Source organism: Mastomys coucha, unplaced genomic scaffold, assembly GCF_008632895.1.
Source record: "Mastomys coucha isolate ucsf_1 unplaced genomic scaffold, UCSF_Mcou_1 pScaffold21, whole genome shotgun sequence".
Lineage (NCBI taxonomy): Eukaryota > Metazoa > Chordata > Mammalia > Rodentia > Muridae > Mastomys > Mastomys coucha.
In genome coordinates this window covers 184,517,210-184,531,883 of record NW_022196904.1, presented here as the reverse complement: position 1 = coordinate 184,531,883, position 14,674 = coordinate 184,517,210, and the positions used below count along the sequence as shown (strand labels likewise).

The 14,674-nt window shown below is 42.4% G+C and overlaps 1 protein-coding gene and 1 long non-coding RNA gene across 7 annotated transcripts in view; one reads left to right on the top strand and one right to left on the bottom strand.

The window, feature by feature from the left end:
- Positions 1-14,674, bottom strand: part of Add3 (adducin 3) — a 114,978-nt gene that overhangs the window by 38,933 nt on the left and 61,371 nt on the right. Inside the window, exon 1 of one of the 6 annotated variants that reach the window (XM_031390654.1) lies at positions 226-249. The exons of the other annotated variants lie outside the window; for them this stretch is intronic. The gene's annotated coding sequence lies outside the window, so the exon portion shown is untranslated. Of the gene's footprint in view, positions 1-225; positions 250-14,674 lie in introns of those variants that run through there. 6 annotated transcript variants of the gene reach the window in all.
- On the top strand, positions 428-14,401 carry LOC116103992. The gene is made up of 2 exons (XR_004123653.1): positions 428-473; positions 14,040-14,401. It is a non-coding gene; the product is annotated as an uncharacterized LOC116103992 (long non-coding RNA).

The window sequence follows — 14,674 nt, the reverse complement described above, 5'->3', positions numbered from 1 at the left end:
TAAAGGCGTGCGCCACCACTGCCCGGCTCACTTAAACACTTTAAAGAATTAGACCAAAAATCAACTAGAGAATTAGCCCAAATTTGTTTTTTCCAGATTGCATAACAAATGAGGAGGTATTAATAACGAGATGTGCTTATACATACACAGCCAGCATAAGCATGCTCAGTTCTCCTGGAGCAGGCTCTCCCACCACACCCTATACACTTCCTCATGTCCACACACCTTATATACTTGCTCTTTTTAGTCTGTTATTGTTGAATAAAACATGTGAATAAGCTTTCTATGGACAGGTGGGCGATTAAGGAGTGAAATGCCAGCCACTATAAATGGTGTCATAAAGGACTGTAGTATATGCCATACAATTCTGAATTCTAAGCAAAAAAAAAAAAAAAGTATTCAAGGTGAGGGCCTACAGTGGAAAGGTGCAGAATTCGGGGTGAGGCCTGCAGTGAAAAGATGCAAAACTCGGGGTAAGGGGCTGCAGTGGAAAGGTGCAGAATTCGGGGTGATGGCTGCAGTAGAAAGGAGCAAAAGGCCACACAAATGCTGCTTAGTATTGGGAAGTTGTGTTGATTGTATAGATAGCTACTACGTATCATTTATAGGCTACCAGCAAAATGTGAAATTTTTCATTTTACCTCTAAAACTAAGTAAGCATTAGTTTGAAAGCTTGAGGCTTTACCATGAAACAAATTTGGAAGAGACTACAATTAGAATCTAAAGCGTTAAGTACAACACACCAAATGTACAAGGATGAGATACTGAGAAAGCCATGGAAACGACAGACATTCCTAGTGCTCAGGAGAAAGGGGGGCGGGGAGTGTAAAGCCAGCCTGGTTTACACAGTGAGACCAGGACTCAGGAGGAACAACCAACCAACCAATCAAACAGACAAAAAATAAAATAAAATAAAAAGGAAAAGAAATGGAGGAAAAATTGGCTTATGGGTCTGGTGTGGTGGTTCATGCCTCTACTTCCAGCACTTGAGCTCAAGACCAGCTTAGGTCACTTAAGTTCCAGACAAGCCTGAGCTATAGCACCTGACTGTCAAATAAGGAAAGTCAGGGGAGAGATTACATGGCTCAAAAGATAAAGTGCCTGCCCACAGGCCTGACAACCTGATTATAGCCCTGGGATCCTACAAGGTGTCAGGAGAGAACAGACTTCCTACAGTAGTCTCCTCACAGCCCCACCCCACCCCAAACATGAACACTCATCTAAAGATATAAACAGGAACACTCACGTGCCAAAACTCTAATCCGTAATTTGTTTTCTCATAACCAGATATTGTGTTCTACACAGATAATCTCTCTTATTCTGATAAACATTTTCTATATGTTTATAGTCATAATTTATTCTCAACATGGAATATTTTGAAATGGCTAAGGGGAAAACAAGACTTTTCCTTTCATGAGTTGAGCAAGGTGAGACCAGAGGACTGGTGACATGAGTGTGCCCCTCACAGGTTAGTTTTGTCACTGTGTCTTCTACTGTCAGTGAAACTTTAAAAAGTGAGATCCAGGAAACAATCCAGAAATGACATCTCATGATAAGTGAGGGTCACTGGAAATTCAGGGTTCAGAGAAAGGCTCACCACTCAGAGTTTAGTTTCTAGCAATTGCTCATATCTTTGGCTCATTCCCACTCAGTTCTCCTGGGAATAAGGATCAGTTTCCACATACATCATGAACTTAAGTCTATTTAATAATTTGTGCAGGACTTGAGTTTCAAAAAAGTCAAAACTCCTTGCTTTTGACATTTTCTTCAGTTATGTTTGAGGTCAAGTTCATTCTTTTTTTTTTTTTTTTTTTTTTTTTTTTTTTTTTTTTTTTTGAGACAGGGTTTCACTGTATAGCCCTGGCTGTCCTGGAACTCACTCTGTAGACCAGGCTGGCCTCGAACTCAGAAATCCACCTGCCTCTGCCTCCCAAGTGCTGGGATTAAAGGCGTGCGCCACCACTGCCCGGCTAAGTTCATTCTTAAGTATTACCAATACTCAGAAAAAAATTTAAATGAATATTTTAAATACAAGTGATACAGAAATCTTCCCCAAATTACCATTTTACATCTATTTCTTAAGCTAAAAATATTTTGGTTACTTGTTTTGTGTGTGTATGGTTTTTTTTTTGTTTGTTTGTTTTTGTTGTTGTTTTTTGCCAAGAACTTTCAGGCCTCCTGCCTTCATCTCCCAAATTCTTGTATTATAGGTATACTGAAAAAAAAAATTCCAATTCTCTTCAATCTGAAGAAATATAGCCTACAAGGCACATTATTAAAAATGAGTTGCGTTTGTAAAGGAAACCTTTATCCCAAAGTCTCGAGAATTGAGCTGTTGCCACACAGCACACTTCTGAGTTTCTTCCTAGGGTGATTATCATTGCGATCAGTGGGGACAGGAGAGGCCTGCAAGTGGGGAAATGAAACCAAGTGCCTTACTTCAAATACAGAGGCAGATGCTCTGAGTTCGCAGCCAGCCATTGGACTGAGCACGGGGTCCTCAATGGAGGAGTTAGGGGAAGGACTGAAGGAGCTGAAGGGGTTTGCAAACCCATAGGAAGAACAACAGAATCAACCAACCAGACCCCCCAGAACTCTCAGGGACTAAACCACCAACCAAAGAATACATATGGAGGGGCCCATGGCTCCAGTCGAATATGTAGCAGAGGATGGCCTTGACAGACATCAACAGGAGGAGAGGCCCTTTGGTCCTGTGAAGGCTCAATGTCCTACCTAGTGTAGGGGAGTGCAAGGGCAGTGAGGCAGGAGTGGGAGGGTGGGTAGGTGGGGGAGCACCATCACAGAAACAGGGGGAAGGGGATGGGATGGGGGCTTCGGAGGTGGGGGAACTGGGAAAGGGGATAACATTTGAAATGAAAATAAAGAAAATATCCAATTAAAAAATAAAATTAAAAAAAAGTGGAGGAAGGGCTGGAGAAATGGCTCAGCAGTTATGAGCACATGGTACTGTGGCAGAGGACCTGAGTTCTAGCCCCAGCGCCCAACTGGGCAGCTCACAACTGCCTGTTTAGTCCAGCTCCAGGGAACCGCTGGCCTCTGCAGGCACTTACACTCACATATGCACATGCACACATGTACACATACAATTAAAAATATTAAAAATAACTCAAAACAAAAATGAAGCAAAATACACAGAGAAATTTAACAGACTTTGATCTAGTTCAGGGTCTTGGCTGGGGACTCTGGCTTTCTTTCCCGTAGCTGATCAAATATAGCTGTAAAAGTCAGCAGGTTACTACAAAGGGTCTGATTTGAACAAGATCTTCCAGCTTATAACTGGGCTGGTAAGAAGGCCCATATAATCACAACATGATTTGCTTTCTTCTTGGAAATTTAGTGCTGAGCCATAGATGTGTGACACATTAAATCCAGAAAATAGTGCCTAGAAATTACTTCCAAGTATTCTTTGGTTATAACCTGTCAGGATAGAAACTTGATGACAGTTTTTAAAGGAAGTCCATAAAAAAAGAGATTCTTGATTAGCCCCAGAAATCTGTTTTACAAAAGTACTTTTTCAAAATCTTTATTTGCCAAAATTATTTTTTGTTTTTGTTTTTTTTTGGAGACAGGGTTTCTCTGTGTAGTCCTGGCTGTCCTGGAACTCACTCTGTAGACCAGGCTGACCTTGAACTCAGAAATCTGCCTGTCTCTGCCTCCCAAGTGCTGGGATTAAAGGCATGCGCCACCACTGCCCGGCTATTTGCCAAAATTATAATCCTTTAGATGTCACGTTTTTCTTTACACCTTATGATTTATTTCTATGTGCATGTGTGTCCCAGGCACCCCTGTAGAACAGGAATAGCCTCAGGAGTCCTCTCCTCTGCCATGGGCTCTAGGACCTAAGTCAGCTTGACAGCTTGGCTTAACAAGTGCTTTTATTTGCTGAGTCATCTTGCCAGGCCTAAAAGTAAAGTTTGATATTCCTTAGGAAATAGATAATTCCCAGATCAGGATGGTTTGGACTCACATTTTTAAAAACTACATGTTATTGTGAGAACAATATAGATGCAACATAAATTGTACTTTGAATTTTGATCTTTTTTTATAGGCTTAATACAATAGGATGATCTCTGTTTTTCTTAAGCTAACTAAAATCTTTACTAAGTAACTTCTGATATCAGAAAAGTAAAAAAAATATTCTCTAAACACATAATAGTGGTACTTTGGTCACCATATAAGATATTTCTCTCTCTTCAAAAATTTCTTCCTTTATTTATGTTCATGTGCATGAGTGCTTGCATGTATGTCCATGCACCTCATGCATGCAGCAATGCCTGAGGCCATCCTAGGACATCAGGTCCCCTGAGATGAAAATTATAGATAGTTGTAGTTGCCAGGTGGGTGCTGGAACCAAGAGCAGTAAGTACTCTTAAGCACTGAGCCATGGCTCTATCCTGGGATTATTTTCTCTAGCTACTGAGCACCCAGTCAACCACAAACATAGTCAGTACTCTACAGTACACTACATATATGTATACTATAAACACTGCACTATACTACATAGTATTTGCTAGGTTAGGCTTATGAAATACATTTTCAACTTAGGAAGGATTTACAGGAAGCAACCCCTCACAGTTAAGGAGCACCTGTACTGAGGTAGACTATCAACCGTTCCAAGCTCTGTTAAGCCTTAAGAACCTCTGGACATGATCTTATTTCTAGTGAGAGGAAGATGAAAGATTTGGACAGAGGAGACATAGTCTAACAAAGTCCAGGCGATGAGAGAGACAATGGGCTGCAAGCCTAGGGGCACCAACTATGCATGGGTAGAAGCCAGAAAGGAGGCATGGTCACATTTTCCCCAGAACCTCTAGAAGGAACCAGTTGGAGGCATCTTGAGATTCTAGCCTCCAGAACTCTCCGAGTGTAATAACATGCTGTTGCTTCCTGCCATCTAGTTGTGTGCTGTGTTATGGTAGCACTAGCAAACTCTACATTCCAGTGGAATTCCCATGCTAATACCTGTTTAGGGAACGTTTTACTATCATAATAGTGTGGAGAACACACTTCTGAAGAAGCCAGGCTTTGCAAAACTAATGAAACCACGAAGGAGGAATTTAAACAACACGTCTGACACAGGACAATATGGTTTTCACCAGGCTGTGTAACTTTTGCTACGTATGGTAGACTGAAGTTTCTGAGGAAAAATGAAGCAAGAAAATATAATCATGTTAGACTGTGAACAAAAATGTCTTTGTTAAATCCCATTAAGATGACTAAGAATTCCAATCACAAGCACGAGCTGCAGCAGGTCTACCTCTGCCAGAGCTGAGATGTTAAAGCAGGGACCAAATCCTAAGACAGTAGTTTGATGAAATGTCCTTCTCACTTAAGCAAGGGTGGATTGCAAATGCCACATGTTTAGTTGACATTCTTGCTTTGTATGCATGCATTTCTGCCCTTTTCTCTACAGGAAAAGCTATTTAAACTAAATCTACAGCTTCAGCAGCACTCTGGGATTGGTCCCTTCAGGTTATGAGAATCTATAAGAAGCTGGCTTAGTATCGCGGAATGTCAAGTCCATGTTGCTACTGGACTCCACGTGGATATCTGACTTTACTCAATCATTAAGAAACAGACAGAAACCTTGTTGAGTTACTAATTTTGAAGACCTCTAACTCATTACTGAGTGATCCAAATCCCTTTATTTTTCTATTGGGTAATTTCAAATACTTAAATGCAGAACCCTCCCGTTGCTTCTCTCTGTGGATTTCTACAAACTACCACCCTTTGCCAAAAATCCTTTGTCTCTGTGTTCTGCCTACCTTGCAGGGCATGATAAATCCCTCATATTCACTGCTCATAGAACTGGGCTCTTTCTAATTGCCTTTTGTTGAGAAGCTGCCCTCTTCTTAAGGGTTGGTTTACCAGAATTCTTTCTTTGTCCAACCACTTTGCCCTATTTTAGTCTTGTGTTTTCACCAAATCACACTGGAATAAAATTATGGCAAGAGGAGAATGTTTTCAAAATACCCAACTTTTCTGAGCTCCTATGCTATGACTGTTTAAGTGCTTTAAGGAACATGCTTTAATCATTGAATCTCATAATAACCCTGAGATATAAGTACTGTTACCTCAACTTATTGATAAGGAAGGGTCTTAGCTACCTTTCTATTGCCATGTGAAGAAACACTGTGACCAACCTGGGGCAGTGCAGCAGGTGAGCGAGCATGGTGCTAGGGCAGTAGCTGAGAGCATACATCTGATCCATTAAGCATTAGGCAGAGAGTTGGCCAACTGGAATAGCAATGGCTTATTAAACTTCAAAGCCCACCCTGGTGACAACCTCCCCCAACAAGGCTACACCTCCTAATCCTTCTCACACAGTTCTACCAAAGGTCTTGGAACAGTGAGATATGGACAGACAGGGGCTGTGATGACTAACCCCGATTCACATTGATGAGCCTGCACAGGCCATTCTGATTCCAACTACCACAGGAAACAAGCAGACACAAAACATCACTTATCCATGGTCACACTCTTGTGTTTGGCTCTAGAACCTGAATTCTCTTCACCTCCACTCTTATTTCCAAAGTTTGAGTTATTTTAGACTTAAAGTTGTTAAGATCTTTTGGCAAAATTTTTTGACTTCTTTCCTATCCCAGACTCAAATCAAGGTTCCCACTCTTAAATATGAAGTCTTCTGTAAAATATGTATTTTCATGGACTAGCTGTCTTCCAAAGGAAGTTTATCTGAACACCAGAGGGATGAGATGAAAGGTTTGGCACTCAGGAATTTTCATCTGATCAGTAACAAACAAACATCCCTGGTTATTTGCAAAATTCAATGATCCACAAAATGGAATCTAGACAACAACTAACATATTTAACTTTTAAAAAGAAAGAGCTTTTCTAGATCTTGGTATCTAGATTACACATGCCCCACTATCTTACACAGAACAGCGTCTGGCATGAATTGCTGTATAGATTTGCTGATTCTTTTAAAGAGATATAGGTTCTGTCTGATCCAGAAATAGAATTTAGCTTGGAAAGCAGATCAGCTGACAAGAGAGGGAAATGTGAGCAGTGTGTGTCTCTCAGTGCTTTCTGACCTATGCATTCACCTTCCAGATGACTGTCTGTCCTGGCACACACAGTCAAGAGACAGTGAGAGGATAGAGGCAGCCCAAATTTACAAGCTGTCTGAGAACTCAATTTTTAATAAAAATAGAAAAATCAAAGAGGATTTTAGAAGTTCAATATCAAAATCATGGAAAAGAGATATTATTAAACCAACTCATTTAATTTATGGAAGTCTATTTAAAAAACAGCAATGGAGATGCTGACTTTAGAAAATGGAGAATCTATAAAGACAGTAAGAAACAAACACTAATTTATGACAACTAGTAATTCCTGTAAGAAATTCTTTCCTGATCCTCCCCTCGTTAGAGCAAGTGTTAAAGAGAAAAAGAATATGAGGCGCTACTGTTTTGTTTGAACCTATCATTTCTCCATTATTAAACAAGTTTAGAGAGACAGAGCCTATCTTGCCCAAATCCTTCCACTTAATCTTACTCTATTTTTATATTGTGAAGATACACAGACTACAGACTATGGATCACTTGCATATATACATACACATATATACATATATATTCCATCACTATAAGAAGGTTCTGAGATATGAGTAACACTTACTAAATGCCATAAAGGTTTTGCTTAAGATACTGGTTTTTGAAACTAGTGGGCAATAATAGCCTTTGAAGAAGTCACGTCTCCCTGACAGTCCAGTTCAAAGGGATTAATAAGCACGCAGTCAGCGTGAAAACCAGGAAAGTTGGAGGCTTTGTTTTCATAACAATTTGAAACAACTTATAATATTTTTAAACTAAGCCTGCTTTCATGGTAATTTACTAGAGAGTAAACTAAGTCCCAGTCTTATGCCATTCACACATCTGAAGGATCCACTTCCATTGCTAGCTATCTTTCAATTCAGGCTTGAATGACACTCTTGCCTTCCTGTGGCTCACAAAGACTGGACTCACAGCGTACTTCTATAGTGTCTATTTAGCTGGACGTATTTTACAGTCCACATCAAGTAAGTTATTGTCAAAGAAAAAGCCATCTTCATGGCTTAGTAATTTAAGTAGTTCTCCAGAGTTTGGCCAACATGTTGTGTCTATTTAGATTTCAAGGAATAGTGTCAAGGAATAGTATTGTACTCTTGTGAAAAGGCTACAAAGTTTTATTTTAAATATCTAAAAGGCAGTGTGAACACTACAGCTCTCAGGGTTCTTGGCTGCTACTGAGAAGCAAAAGCCATTTGTTACAATTTTTTCCCCAGAATACTATTTCCCTAGCCCCTCCCACTAAGGTAGAAAAACATCTTGGAGTCCCATCTGTACAACAAAACAAAACAAAACAAAACAACAAACTTAGGAGGCTAGAGATGTAGCTCAGTCACAGAGGGCAAGCCTGGTGCACCCCTGCCCCCACCCCAGGGACAGTCCTCAGCATAAGAAACAGGTAGGGTGGCACCCACAGGTAGGGTGGCACACACAGGCAGGGAGGCACACAAGGCAGGGTGGCACCCACAGGCAGGGTGGCACCCACAGGCAGAATGGCGCACGCAGGCAGAGTGGCACACACAGGCAGGGTGGCACACACAGGCAGGGAGGCACACAAGGCAGGGTGGCACACACAGGCAGGGTGGCACACGCAGGCAGGGTGGCACACGCAGGCAGGGTGGCACACACAGGTAGGGTGGCACACACAGGTAGGGTGGCACACAGGTAGGGTGGCACACAGGCAGGGTGGCACACACAGGCAGGGTGGCACACAGGCAGGGTTGCACACGCAGGCAGGGTTGCACACGCAGGCAGGGTGGCACACGCAGGCAGGGTGGCACACGCAGGCAGGGTGGCACACGCAGGTAGGGTTGCACACGCAGGCAGGGTGGCACACGCAGGTAGGGTTGCACACACAGGTAGGGTGGCACACACAGGCAGGGTGGCACACACAGGCAGGGTGGCACACACAGGCAGGGTGGCACATACAGGTAGGGTGGCACACACAGGTAGGGTGGCACACACAGGCAGGGTGGCACACACAGGCAGGGTGGCACACGCAGGCAGGGTGGCATACACAGGCAGGGTGGCACACACAGGCAGGGTGGCACACATGCTTGTAAGCCCAGCACTTGGGAAGTAGAGGTAGAATCAGAAGTCTGAGGCCATTCTTGGCATTGTGCACTCCAGGCCACCTGGGGCTGCATGAAACTGTCTCAAACAAGATAAAACAAACATACAAAACATTAGGAATCATGGTAGCAGTTCTGATGTGATCTAAAATAACATGCAGGCTCTGAAAAATGGCTTTAAGAGACTTCAGAGGCCTGCCACTCTTAGGTTTCGTGGGGAAGTGGCTTTTCTCCCAAAGGCCTGCCGCTTTTTTTTTTTTTTTTTTTTTTTTTTTTTTACATATTTAGACAGTTCTCCCCTTAGCTGTATTATCTGGTATCAGTCTCTATCTTGAGATCTTATTCAAAGCCAACTCATTCCTCCCCATCACAAGTTAGCCTTCCTCTCTCCACTCCACTGTTCCTAAAGTACTTTGTCTTGTCTGTGGAGAAATTGGACCAACAATGTTTTTATTCTACACTTAAAAGTTACTCAATAGGGCCACTAACCCATAATATTTCACTCTGTCTACCTAAGAATAAACCAAGACAGATCTACAGCAAACTTTAGGGTTGATCAAATTGACCATATACCCATGGTGGTTGAGGTAATAAATAGTGTGACTCAGATTTGAAATGAATTAATTTGACTACAAAGTCATTAAAGAGAAGTATGAGGTTATAAAAAGAACAACTTTTAGTTTTAATTTTAAAACACTATACTTATTACATATACTGAGGCCAGAAACAAACAATACTATAAAAATATCACCTTTTATAAAGGAAGATGGCTGAATGAGTAAAGTGCTCCAGTACAAGCCCAAGGATTCCAGCTTGGACTGTCAGAACGTACAAAGAGAGGCTATTAGACACACACCCTAACTAAAACCCTGTAGAGGGGAAGGGTGTGGACAGGCAGATGACTGTTCTCAGTAGTCAGCCAGTCTTCCCCATCAGTGAGCTCCAGGTTCACTGTGAGACCCTGTCTCAAAAAATAAGGTGGACAATGACAGGGGAAGATACCTGCTGAACTCTAGCCTACATTCACACATACACACACACAGACACACACACACAGGCACACACATAGACCCAGGCACACGGACATACACATACAGACACACAGACCCAGGCATACACCCCCCTCCCCATATACACACAGATATGGGCATACACAAACACACAGGCACAGATACTGGCACACACACAGACACAGGCACACACAGACACACACACATAAACAGAACAACAACAAACACTCAATTCTGACAACACTACTGATCCAAAGAACAAACATTAATTCATAAATAATTACTTCCCAATTCAGGTAGTAGGGAAAAGGCATAAGGAAATATAGGTAGCAGTCCTTCTTTAAAGAACTTTCTAGTTTAAAGTTGACTTCTTATTGTGTGTGCACATGGGGAGGGTGTGTGCTGTGGCATGTTTGTGCATGCGTGTGTGTCTGTCTGTCTGTCTGTCCTCTTTTTCCACCTTTCTGTGCCTTCTGGGGATGGAGGTCGGGTTATCAGGTTTGCACGGAAAGCACCTGCACACGCTAAGCCACCATGCCAGCCCAGGACTTTCTAGTGTACGCATGGGGAGAATAAAAGCTGTCTGCAAGAAGAGAGAAGTTGTATAAACCCCAGGTTACCAGTTGCCAAATGAAAGAGGTGCACTAGACAGACACTCAGTAGCTGAAGCCCGCTGACAAGTTTCCGAGTAAGACAGCAAAGGAAGATCTGAATGAAAAGGAGAAGACCCAAACTTCCTCACACACACACCGACGAGGCCTCACCAGACGACCTTTACACCTTTCCTAGCTCTGTAGTTTAGTTTTTCACATAAGTATAGTAGTGACTTAGGTATGAATTGACCACCCAAATGAACAACGTTTGCGTCTTTCTAACTCAAAAGTCACAAGCCTTCCTTAGGGTGGAGAGCTGGATGGCTCCGTGGTTAGGAACATTTGCTGCTCCTGCACAGGATCCTGGTTCTTCTCAGGATCCACGTCAGGCAGCTCAAAACCACCCTCAACTCCAGTTTCAGGGTATCTGACACCTTCTTGTGAGAATTCTATGAGCACGAGGCACACACATGGTACACATGCATATATGAGGCTCTTACATATATATTTACACACACACACACACACACACACACACACTTCACACACACACACACACACACAGATGTTTAGTTGTAAATTTGTGAAACTGGAAGCGACAGCACCTATGAGGGTAACATTTCAAAACAGAACCGAATCTGAGGCTTTCCCCTGCTTTCATGCTGTGTGTGAAAATTCAAAACAGGCTTTTGAGTGAACAGTTTTCACACCACAGAGATGGATTTGAAGTAATGCGCTCAATGCTCCACACAGGCAAGAGCAGACTGAGCCTGCCCAGGTCCCTCCAGATCCTTCCATGCTCCTGGGATCTGTCATGACTCGTCTTATGTCCAGCAGTTATTGATGGGCCAGTGTCCTCTGAAGCTCAGCCAAAGCTTTTTTTAGAAGAATACTCCAAACAAAGCAAATATTGGCTTAGTTATGACACTTGTTGTTCTAAAATGTTAATAGCCTATTGTTCACTGTGGTTGTCTCAACAAGATAATACATTGAAAATCAGCATTTCCTGCTAGGAAGTGAATTCCCACTGTGTGTCACAGGACTCCAGGCAAACACTGGGCTCCCAGGGAGGATTGCGTCAGACCTGAGCAGTAATGCGTCCGTTTTTTGTCCCCCCAACCCCCTCTCTCCTTTCCTTCCTCCTCCTCTTCTTTATCCCTCTCCTTTAAAATGGATTTCTACTTCAGTTCAAACCGTTATCTATTTGTACATTTTGCTATCAGTGAATTGTTTTCCTAAAACAGCTTCAAATGTTTAAGCAAAGTTTTTTCAACATCCTGTAGACAGCAGCATCCTGTATATATTCCCAACTACGGAACTTCCTCCATTGAAAATGTCACAATAGACAAACTGACAAAGAAGCTACCAAAGTGTGTCCTCAAAACATAGCGTCAGCATTTCCAAGCCTTAGTTTCATATAAGCAATTGTTTAAAGAAACCATATATGAAGCACAATAATGACAGTAAGCCTTCCTATCTTACAAACATTTTAATAGAAAAAACTGAGCTTTAATTTATTAGTTCAAGAACTACAACACTGTTTAATTCATCTAGAGGATGAATTAAATCAGCTCCTAGCAGATCCACAGAGGAGTGCTGCCAGTCACTGACACTGTTCTAACGGCCTTCCTTGAAAACACTGAAAACCAACTCTTTTCATGTATTTTCACAAATGCAAATTTTAACAAGTTTTTTGGTAATGTCCACACGCCAGTTGATCACAGAAAACAACAGAAAAGTGGGAGCCAAGCATGGTGCCACACCTATGATCCCAGTATGTCTGATACTGGAATAGGAGGGTCAGGAGCTTCAGGCAGGCCTGATCTACGCAGTGAGGCCCGTTCTCAAAACAAAAATGAAGAAAGAATAGCCAGGAGATTGCAGTGGGGCCATCTCAGGCACCAGGGTACTGGTGTGTAGGACAGTAACACACCTGCACTTACGCGCTGGTCAGTCAAGAGAGCAGTCACTTACCATTACTGGATAAACAGCAGACTCAGATGTTTAAAGCTCACTCATTTAAGGCAGGCCAGGCTTCTGCGGGGAAGCCAGGGTAACAAGCACACAAATACAGAGACCCCCCAACTTCTAGGCCTTCAAAGGTGTCTTACCATGCAGCTGTGACTACAGATGTAGTTTTTGTTGCTGTTTGCTTCTGGAACAAAAGTATGAGCTCAAAACTGAAGCAGGCACTGCTGACTACCTTATGAGTGACGCAGCAGAACACCCTTTGTTACCTTTTAACTCTCGTGACAGGGTGACCTTGTACAGGTCACTTCCCAGCCTGCTTCCTCAGCACTAAAACAGAAAACTGATGGTGTCAAGTAGTGCCGATTTCAGCATTCAAGAGACAAGGGGAGAGCGAGAGGGCTAAAGTGTGAACGGATTGTCAACAAAATACCTGAAGCCAACTTGTAAAATTACAAGTCCCACTGGTTCATTTGTCAGTGCACACCACCGTGCAAGTGGAGGTCGGCAAATAACGTGTAGGAAGTGCCTTTCTCTTCCCATTCTGTGAGTCCTGGACTTGAACTCAGGCCACCGGGCTTTGCTGCAAGTGCTAGGCCACCTTACTGGCCCTTAGAGTCATTCTTTAAAAAAGCCCTAGGATTATCTCCTAAAGGCTGGACTCACTGAAATTAGCAAGACCCACTTAGAGCAAATATCATTTCACAATTTTTTTCTCTCAATGTTTGACCAAAAGATGTGGTATTACTTCTGGAATGGGCTTTACATTGTTGAAAAAGAACCATCAGAAAAGAATGCTTCTGTGAAATACAGAATAATATCTCACTGCTCCCTCTTACAGCCTTACACTTTTACATAGCTTAGGCCATATTCAGATAAAGTACAGACCATATGATTAATATATACATATTATATATTAACATATATACATATATAAAATGTTAAATTTCAATAACAGAAATCATATAATTTGGGCCCTCTAAGTTAAATCAACATTATAACAAAAGACTACATACATATTGAAGTTGGAAGGAGGATTAAAACTCATCTATCCAACCTCTCAACTTACAATATAAAAAAAAGATAAAAGAAGTTACTTGGTACCCCTAGTCCCATAATCTCACATTTAAGTTACCAGGCTTCACATCCAACATTCTTTCACAATTGTGCTGAAAACTCTTCCCTTGTGGAGCAGTTCTTATCCTCCCATGCGTGGCTGGGTACGAGTTCTACTCTTGTCTGTCTAATCAGATGAGGAAGGTGGGTGAGGGATCTCCTTTCACGAAGCACTGTGGTTCTTCACTACAGCTCACAGGCTCTGCCTCAAAACAGAAGCAGTGAAGCAAAAGCACGTCCAACAGAGAGAATCATGGGAAGCAATCTAGAAAGGTCCAAATACCATCAAAGCAAGAAGGACTGAAGAGCCCAACTGAGCACACTGAAGAGCCACCCAGCATTGGGCAGACAGCTCCCCCCAAGTAGGAGCTAACCACATGCTACGTGCGTATAGCTCATTTTACATGCAAGTTAAAAAGTTGTCTAGGTATTCGAGCATATACAGACATATTCATATACAGATATTCATTGGAAATTTCTGGAGAAATAGAGAAGAAATTATTCTTTGGGGCGTAAGGTTCAGGGGACTGGGGTAATAAAGAGACTGTCAAATACACTTTTATAGTCCTTCATCTTTTTCAAGTTTGATCAATATAAAAAAATCCAAGGTATGCAGTGACAACAATAGAACAGCAGGAGCAGCAGCAGGAGCAGCAGGAGCAGCAGGAGCAGCAGGAGCAGCAGGAGCAGCAGAAGCAGCAGCAGCAGCAGCAGGAGCAGCAGGAGCAGCAGGAGCAGCAGCAACAACAAGGTGCACTGGCACAGAGGGGAACTGTAAAGCTCTGGGCAGCAACTTCTTGGTGAAGAAGATGGAGGGAATCTCCCAG